Genomic DNA, 10,083 nt, shown 5'->3' with positions numbered 1-10,083 from the left:
ACATCTGCTAGTGGTTCCTGGCCCCAGGGATGTCTGACTAGCCTCGACCAGGGCCAGGGCTTTTTCAGCCCTGGTCCCTGCCTGGTGGAATGAGCTCCCATGTGAGATCAGGGCCCTGCAGGACCTACTACAGTTCCACAGGTCCTGCAAGACAGAGCTCTTCCGCCAGGCATTTAGTTGAGGCAGTGGACATCCCCCCCCCCCAGCTTCTCTGGCCTTAATTCTTCTGACTCAACTTTTCTGGCCTATTGTCCATCAATGGCCTGAGTCGGATTGGTCATCTGATTGTTTTATGGTTACATGGTATTCTATGATATTTATATGTAAATTGTTATTTTAATATTTTAAGTGTATTATTTAACTGCTGTACACCACCCTGAGCCCATCTGGGGAGGGTGGTATATAAATCTAATAAAATAAAGTAATTGGCTTCACTGTCAAAGTGCTCTAATAGTTAGCATGTTTCTCCTAATGTTCAACTGAAAAATATCCTCCTATAATTTAAGTCTTCTAGATTTAATTTTGCTCTTACTACATGTATGTTACGGATATCTGTTACAAAAGACAGTGCATCCTAAGCCCCAGCTCAAAAGTCTGAGGATGCTGACTAGCAACTCTGGCACTATACACGGGGTTGTCATGTGCCTATTGGTGGTGGGGGGACCTGCATCAGCACTTTCTTGTCCCCAGCCAGCACTTTATGGGCAGCTGGGGGAATGGGGGATGACAACAGTGTCCTGCCATTGCTGTGATGTCACTTCTGGCTGAGTGACTGGAAGCAATATCACTGTGTCACAGGATGCTATAGGATTCACCCCAAACTCTATCGTTTTTACCACAGAGCTTCGGATGAATCCTAGAGCATCCTGAGATACAGTGACATCACTTCTAGTTTTGCAGCCAGAAGTGATGTCACAGCCTCACAGGATGCCTTTAGGGTAAGTCCCAACCCCATAGTCTCACAGGGATTGCTAGTTGAGAGATGGCAACCCTAACTGCACCAGCCCTGTGCCAGTGTTGTGCCACTGAGACATCACCATTGTGTTCTTATGAAGCGGCTGCGGTGCCCATTCTCTATTATTATCTTCAAAGCAAACTGATTTCTGTAAAGCTGCCTTGAAACTTTCTGCTGTTTAGTAAGGGAAATGTCATCATAATCAAATGTCGCTATTGGTCAGCACTTTAATTTCTACCCCACACTAATAAATATCCAGGGAAATGTATTTATTTCATGCAAAAAAGATAGCTTCTATGATGCAAGCATGTGACTTACACATTGTCTGAGTTGCTTTTCTGTGCTGAGGAAGGAGTTTGCTATGCCACTAATTTTCCGATTAACGTGGAGGTTTTCTGTCTCACATTGCCTGAACACTTTGTCCATGTAGAACTTGAAGATGAGATGGATGAGGCAACATCTATCTAAAGACTCCAGGAAGAGGATTTTGTGTTAGTAAAGCACTGTAGAACCAAGTTTCAGACATTGGTAGCTGTAGATTTGTAGATAGGCAAAATTTAAATTGGGAAATGGCTTCCCTTACATAACTTCCCTTACATTAACTCACCAGCCAGCTGAAATCCCCTTGGGATGATTGGAAGATGGGAATAAGAAGGAAAAGGACAATAACATCTGGGTATATCATTTTTCTTCAGGGAAGGGCTGCTGACAGGGTAAGGGCAGCAGGCATACCCTCCCACCTAGGAATTTTCCTAAATGCAGGCCTTTTAACTTGTGGCATCTCCTTGTAGCCTCCTAGCACTAGATGCTGGGGGGGAGAGGTCTTCTAAGTCATCATTGAATGGGCTGCAAATCACCTTGAAGGAAGGCCTGAGAATAGCAGTACCTCACAAGAACACAAAAGCAGCCATGCTAGAACAGATGAATCTTGCAGTCTAGCTTCCTGTCTCATATAGAGGCCAACCTCTCCACTGGCCAGCATTGTTTAGGCCTCTCTCCCAGCAACACCATATCCACTCTCTCAGGCTTTTTTCCTTCTGCTCACATAGCCCAATCACAGAAGCTTTTGGGGGCTCCCTTTCCTTGCACTGATAGGTGGGAGTGCTGAGAATGAGGCCCATGCTGGCCAGGAAGAAAGAGCTGTTCTCAAGTGTTCCCCCTCCCAGAGTGCCAGTACTAATCTACAGTGAAGTGGGCTGAGGCCACACAAGATTAGGACAGAAGCCAGATGCAGCCTGAAGAACCACCAGTTGTGGAACAACCTGTTTAAAAGGTAATTTATTACAAATGCGTGATTGCTGCTTATTAGTGATGCAAGAGCTGCTTGGGTCAGACCCTTCAGAAACAATGGTGATTGGTGTCAACTCCCTCTCCGTCTCCTCCCACACCACTGCCAGTTTGGGGCAGTGCAGAAACTGATTACATTTGGTCAGGGGTCATTTCGTAGAAAAAGAGCTAGGGGGACTCATTAGCATAACTCATTAGCATATGCCACACCCCCTGACATCACCGGAAGTGTGTCATAAGGCCACACCCCCTGACATCACCAGAAATGTGTCATAAGGCCACACACACCGCCCCCAACGGTCCCGGCCGCCACTGCCGGCCTTCCCGCGAAGGCCCTCCCTGGCCCCAGGCAGGCAGGGGTGGGGAGAGGCAGGGAGGAAGCAACTTACCCTCCCTCTTCTCCTGCCTCCTCCTGGCTGAATGTGGGACGGAAGCGGGGCGGCCGGAAGAAGGGGGCGGGGCTTCATCATGTGCCCCGCCCCCCGTACCTCACTCGGGGGAACTGTGTTCCCCCGCGTTCCCCCCCGAAATGACCTCTGCATTTGGTGGAGCTGACGCCCTTCTTAGGATCTGCAGCCAGGCCTGAAACCTGCTGGCTTCCAGTTCCACAGGGCTCATTTAGCATGGCTTGCTTTTTGGCCACTGACATTTCTCCTCAGCCAGTCTCTTTTCAGATCCCTGCTCTGCTTCTCTACATGAGTTTGAGGTTGCCAATATCTTTCACCTTACACTATCTCACAGGGTTGTTGTGAGGATAAAATAGAGAGGGAAGAACTATGGAGGTGCCTCAGGGGAAGGTAGGGTTGCCAAGTGCATCTTCGCTGGGAGCGGGGGGCTCCCGGCCGGCGTCTGGTGCGTGTGCGCGCGCAAAGCGCGTGCCGCACACACATCACCCGGAAGTGACGGGAGGATGCCAGGCACGCTGGGGGCGGGGCCACAGCCATACAAGGGAAAACCATAGAGTTTTCCCTTGTATGGCCATGGTCCCGCCCCCAGCATGCCTGGCGTGCCCACGTCACTTCCTGGTGACGCGCACGCAGGGCTGGGGTTTCCCCCGGGGCCCGATTCTGTGGCGTCGCAAATCGGGCCTCCAAAGCGGGGGTTTACCCGCCACCCGCCCCCACTTGGCAGCCCTAGGGGAAGGGTGGGATAAAAATGTGATATATAGATAGGAAGATGTTTAATTTAGGCTTCTTTGGCAACAGTTAGACAAACAGACACTACTTGGCAACTGGTATAGAAATTAGGTGTAAGAAAATCACTGATTTTCCTTTCATTTCTTGGAAGTCTCATCTGGAAATGTAGTAGCCCCACCTAGCAAGAAAGGCTGGTTGCACCCCTGCTTCAAGGCATCCTGCTTTGGTGAAGAGTTGTTAAACCTCCATTCTCTGCATAGATTCTTCTTACATCCTGCTCTGTAACTCAGGGGGCTAAGGCAACATCTTCACTGACACCTTCTATTCTGAATTTGAAGCCAAAAAGGAAGATACAGTGGAAGAGCTCTAGGGAGCAGACAGGTTGGATTTCATCCTTTGCCCTCTTTGCTGCAAGATAAACCATCTAACTATGTTGAGCACTTATAAAAATGTGTATCAGTTTCTGTAAGGCATCTTATCAGGGACTAGAGAGTGGGACCATGATAAGACACTGATTTCATTCTATCAGATTTCACTGCAGTGCTTCCCAAGCAACTGGAGACTCTTGTATAAAACTCTCAGATTAGAGGCAGGGAGCAGCTCTTGTGTTTGTCATCATCACTGGAACCTGATTACATTTGTTTATTATTGCATGGTCCTGCTGGAGGCATTGTCTTTGGAAACAGACTATTGGAGCTGCTTGCTGCTATTAGATATTGTGGTATGTATCATAACCACTGAATATTCTAACCGTAGTGTCTATTTAGATTCCAGTGCAGGAATTTATTTTGCCTCATTTAAATGTAAATAGATGCCACAGTTGGGGTTTTAGAACATAAGAACATAAGAGACGCCAATGTTGGATCAGGCCAAAGGCCCATCCAGTCCAACACTCTGTATCACACAGTGGCCAAAAATATCAGGTGCCATCAGGAGGTCCACCAGTGGGGCCAGGACATTAGAAGCCCTCCCACTGTTGGCCCCCCCAAGCACCAAGAAGACAGAGCATCACTTGCCCCAGAGTCCCTATCTATACCTTGTGGCTAATAGCCACTGATGGACCTCTGCTCCAGTCTTCAGTGATTATGAAAAGTGTCTCAGTGTCTGATATTAACAAGCAGCTCGCATCATAATGTCCTTTCCAAAGACGGTGCCTGCAGTAGCACATTTCAGTTACCTTATTTATACAATACCTTTGTGGTCATTTTCTTATAAGCACAGCTGTATGTTTTATCTTAGTCATTCTGAGTGTTTGGGTGGCATTGGGAAATATGGACATTACCACCCCCAGCCAATGCTCCCTCTAAGGCGTGGAGTCTTGTGAGCAAAAATTCTACTTTGTGAGCTACTGGCATTAAAGTTGTGAGCAGGTGATTTGGCTGCTGCATAAATTAGTTTGCTCTGGAACCATCCTTCCTGAGCGAAGACAAAAATGTGTGAGCCGGAGGCTAAAAAACTTTGAGCTAGCTCACACCAACTCAGCTTAGAGGGAACACTGCCCCCAGCTAAGGGTAGTTCATTCTATCAGAGAAGAAGAAGAAGGAGGAGGAGGAGGAGGAGGAGGAGGAGGAGGAGGAGATTGGATTTATAACCCGCCCTTCACTTGGAGTCTCAGAGCGGCTTACAAACTCCTTTCCCTTCCCCTCCCCACAACAGACACCCTGTGAGGGGGTGGGGCTGAGGGAACTCTGACACAAACTGCTCTTTTTCAAGGACAGCTGTGCCAGAGCTTGTGACTGACCCAAGGTCACATCAGCAGGTGCAAGTGGAGGAGTGGGGAATCAAACCCGGTTCTCCCAGATTAGAGTCCGCACACTTAACCACTACACCAAACTGGCTCTCACTTTCCATGCCCAAAGAAGTCTCAGGTGCTGGCCCAATGTGCCTTGAGCAAATACAGTACACTGCCTTCAGCTGAGCAGAGCGGTAGGATACAAGCAGCAAGTAAAATGATTGATCATCTTCTAGGTTCACAGAGATGTTTGCCATGAAACATTATTTTAAACATTATTTACTAGAGTTGCCATCCTTCATGTGGAGACTGGAGTTCTCCCAAAATTACAAGTATCCTCCAGACTACACAGATCAGCTCCCCAGACTACAGAAATCGTCACCTCAAGCAAATGGCATCTTTCAGGAGGGAAGGCTGTATGGCACCACATCCAGGGCCAGCTCGCTCACTAGGCAAACTAGACGTTCGTCTAGAGCACAGGGCCATCATGGGGGTGCCAGGCCGGGGAGGGGGGCGCCGTGATGCCCCTTCCCTGGTCCCCTGCCGCCCGGCTGGTCCCACACCAGCAAAGCAGATGCGCCACCAGTCTCTGGCTGCTCGGCCTCTGGCTGCTCGCACTGCAGGTGCCCATGGCCCAGGCTGAGGGGGCCGAGCCGGCCGCTGGCCTCCGCAATGATGATGACAGTGAGCCCAGCCCGCGGGTGGTGTGCCTTCAAGGGCACAGACCCTCCGGCCGCCACGGCTCAGCCTACCGAATCAGCCACCAGAGCTCAGTCGAGATGGGCATGTGGGCGGTGGGCAGCGAGACCCCCCCGAGGTGGGCCTCTCACCCCCGCTGCTCTCCCCAGCCGAGGGCCGCCACATTCGCCACCCACACTGGGTGCAGCAGGAGGAGAGCGAGGAGTCCGAGACCCGTGCTGTTGCCACCTCCCCCGATGGCCACTTCCGGAAACTGCCACAGACTCTGAGGGCTTTGGAGCGCCAGCCAAGAGTGCATTCCTTGGGGATCTGCGGAGCTTGACGAGCCCCAACACCGCTCTTTCGGGACCGGGGCCTCCGGGGGTGATCGCCTGGGGGGGAAGTGTGGGGCGGCAAAGGAGGGTGGGCTGGGGAGGAGGCCATGGAGGTGTGGACGATTGCCGCAAACTTGCCTGGAGGTTGGCAACCCTGTAATTGGTGGGGGGGGGGCGCCAGAAGGTAGCCTCGCCGAGGGTACAAAAAACCCTGGAGCCGGCCCTGACCACATCCCCACTGAGCTCCCTCCCCTCCCCAAACTCCACTCTCCCCAGGCACCCCCGCCAAATCTCCAGGAATTTCCCAAGCTGGAATTGGCAAACCAAACCCAGAAGTAAGTCCCACTGAGTTCACAGTGGCTTCCTCTCCAATAAGTGCACTTAGGTTTGCAATTTAATGGGCAAATATACCACCTCTGCAGCAATTATCTGAATGTACAGTAGCCTACAATTCTAGAAAGCAACTCCGTTTTTAAATATAGCTTTCAAGAAAGCATGAGTGTCTCCTGATGATCATTTATTTGCATAGGTCATGTATAACTTGTGCTCATTAGGTGCTGAACATCAATATGTTTTTCCTCTAGGAAATACTGCTACTTAAAGACCCCAAGAAAGAAGCTGAATCCTAAAAAAAAAAAAAAAATGACACTAGCAACTTGCATTCAAAAGAAAAAGAAGTTAGAGGGACAAAATGTGAGTAAGGAGGCAAGTACCAGAAAACAGGACCATCCCTGGTAAAATTGATGCATTTCTCCCAATAATAGTGGAATCGTGTGCTATGGTAGAATGTGCAAAAGAATTTCGTACTCTTTGCTTTCATTTAGGTCCCACCCTTTCTCCCAGGAGCTTGTAACAACATATGAAAATACTCTGATTTCATTCTGAAAAGAACTCTGTTGGGTAGGGTAGGCTGAGAGAGATAGTGGCTGATCCAAGGTCAACTGGACAGCAAGATTATCATAACTGAGCCGGGACTGGAATCTACACCTCCCCTATGTAAATCAATCCAAGAAATGTTATCCACTATCTGATACACCACACAGACTCATAAAATAGATTAAGCGGGGGGAAAACAAGTGAAAGATGTAGCGAAAGATTCAAGTACTTACTTGAAAATCATGCAAAGAAGGTGGGTTGGAAAGAATGCTTGTTGTCCTGATGGGATCTCTGGCTTGCTAAATAGGAAGAGAGAAAATCCAGTCTGATGTGGCGCTTTTCACTGCACTGATCATTAAACAGCTAAAGCCTAATATAAACAGTAGGAGGGGCTGACTCGTTTAGCATAATAATAGGTTTCAACTTGAAAAAAATGTAACGAGGGCAGTCATCGTTACATTTTCCCTGTTGCTAAGGCTGACTTTCATAGTGCTAAGATATCACTGGACTGGATCCATCCAAAAAAGTTATCAAAATTGATTTTGAAGGTCAAAGTCATTCTGAAAGTTGCTCATGGCTCATAGACCAAAGCTGCAAGCAGCCACATTGGTCCAAAGAAAATCCAGAAAGAAAAGCCATGTATTACTTTTTATTATGGTGAACCCAAATAGCAGAAAACACTTTTAAGCTTTTACATTTTTCCAATACCCTTCATCTGACTGGTTGTTAAAAGTGGGGAAGGGGGCCGCAGTGGAAAAAGCAGTTTCAGGTCCAGATTATAAGGCCTCTTGTTTGATCCAAACCCCTATCTATCAAATAACCAAATCAGGAGAGCAAAAAACTGTCAACTGGATTCACTGTAAAAATAAAGAAGGCTTTGAAGATCATCTGATGCAATAGCTTATTCCCACCCAGGTGTGTTCTGCGTGATTAATTCTGTCTGAAGCAATCATTACCTATCGTTAGTCAACATTTAAAAAAAACCAAGAGATTCCACCTTCTTTAAAGAATTTTTCCATGTTTGACAGTTAGGAAATGTGTCTTACAGCCCACATGTAAGCCTATTTATTCTGAAGGAACTTCCATGAACTTCAGTAGGGCTTACTCCCAAGTATATGCTTAGGATTGCACTCTTAAATCTTTTTCTGCTGGCTTGACTGTTTTCCTTCATGTGAAACTCATCAGATGCAATCCAGAAGCTATGCTGTTTCACTAATACTAGCTATGGAAAAAGAAATAATATTGTGGCCTCATGAATATCTCCCTCCTATAACTGCCAATGATAGATTAGTGACCCTGGAGACTGCCAGTGTTATTTCTTGTCCTACTGCAGTGGTAAAATATGGTAACTAGTTGCTGCCTTTATCATGAGCCCAAGGTACTTATCCTGTTTTGTATACTTTTTCATGAGGCTTCAAAAGGACCTCTTTGTGCACTTCAGCACTGATGTCGAACACATTCATTCTGTTTTGACTCATTCTAGCTTTTAGTGTTTTTGATGCAACAAACATGAAATTAAGCAAACTCAGGAGCACAACTGAAGACAGGAGGGCCTGGCATGATGTGGTCCATGGGATAGTGAAGAGTCGGACTCGACTGTGTGACTGAACAACAACAAAAAGTTTTACAGACAGCAAATCAAGTGGTTGATAATGTCCATGAGGTCCACCTGTTTTGGTTTTCACTGCCACTGTTGCCACAATGTTTGGTCCTTCACATCCTGTGAGTGCTCAGTTCAAGGAATCATATAAGCAAACCATTATTACTCTGGCTCTTCCAGTGTAAGAATGTAATGTAACGTAAGAAGGAACAGAGCAATACTTACAATGAAGGCTTTAATTGTTGCAAAGCCATCTCGAATTTCATTAATGTTCACTGAAAAAACACAAGGTCCAAAATAGAAAAATCTGTTCCCAATGACTGGCACCAAGTACAAGGCCCATGTTGTGAATAGAAGAAAGACAGATTGGCTGTAGAAAACTTTCATGGCACTGGAGAAAGACCTCTCTTTGGCTAAGATATTTTCCTGTTAACAACAAAAAAAAAGCTCCTGAATTATCTTGCTTTTGTGTCTTGACTATCGTATCAAGCTCTACCTAGGGGGGCATGAAACACAGCATATAGCTGGTCATCAGGAATTTGCACTCAGGAAATCTCTCCCTTATATATAAAGCCGTAGTGGGGCCCAACGTTCCAATTCACACCAACAGTGTTTGGAGGCTTGAACTGTCAGTCAGAAGATGCTGGCTGGGTTGCCTGGCTGCTTTGTGTAGTCCTGCCCACATCAGCCCCGGCCAGCTCAGTCTGCTCCGGGCCTCTGACAGGAGAGGACCATCTGCAGACTGAGCGCAGAGACGGGGCTTCTACAGCTGGGCCGCTTCAGCCCACTCTTCTCTGATTGGGCCAGTGTTTCAAGATCATTTGACAGGGCTCTTTTTGGGCAGGAACGCACAGGAACGGAGTTCCGGCTGGCTCCCAAGTTGACCACACCCAGCAGGAACTCATTAGCATAATAGGCCACACCCAACAGCAGAAACTCATTAGGATTGGCTACATTAGGGGTGTGTGGCCTAACATGCAAAGGAGTTCCTGCTACAAAAAAGCCCTGGGTTTTGACAACAAACAAGGTAAACAGAATAACAAGCAAAAAATGGGTGTAGCTGGATAACCACACTTCTGGTAACATGTGGGTGCAGCCTAATGTGGTAATGAGCTGTGCTGTCAGGGGTGTGGCCTAATATGCTAATGAGTTCCTGCTGTTGGGTGTGGCCTATTATGCTAATGAGTTCCTGCTGGGCTTCTCCTATAAAAAGAGTCCTGCATTTGCATATGGAAGCTGATTGGACTTCACTCCATTCCACACCTCAAAATCCCCCCCGCAAGAATGGTCAGTTGCATATGGGACCTGGTGTATTCTGAGGTAAAATATGTCCTCACTCACAACACATCACTTCCCCTTCAACAGAAACAAACCCAATAACACAATCATGCCACACCACAAAAAAGACAGATCACACCACAAGCAGAATACCACAAGGCAAAAAATGATAGGAAAAGGTGCCAGCAGTCACCCCATTACTGCCA

General features: G+C 47.5%; 1 long non-coding RNA gene across 1 annotated transcript; it reads right to left on the bottom strand.

Moving 5' to 3' along the window:
• Nucleotides 1–1,274: 1,274 nt before the first annotated feature.
• On the bottom strand, nt 1,275–9,019 carry LOC107124347. Its single transcript, XR_001482982.1, has 3 exons — nt 8,825–9,019; nt 7,233–7,298; nt 1,275–1,426 (listed from the first exon to the last, which is right to left on the bottom strand). It is a non-coding gene; the product is annotated as an uncharacterized LOC107124347 (long non-coding RNA).
• Between the last annotated feature and the right edge of the window lie 1,064 nt (nt 9,020–10,083).

Source organism: Gekko japonicus, unplaced genomic scaffold (assembly GCF_001447785.1).
Source record: "Gekko japonicus isolate JY-2015 unplaced genomic scaffold, Gekko_japonicus_V1.1 scaffold413, whole genome shotgun sequence".
Lineage (NCBI taxonomy): Eukaryota > Metazoa > Chordata > Lepidosauria > Squamata > Gekkonidae > Gekko > Gekko japonicus.
Note: the sequence above shows the minus strand (reverse complement) of the source record. Positions and strands in the feature narration are given on the sequence as shown.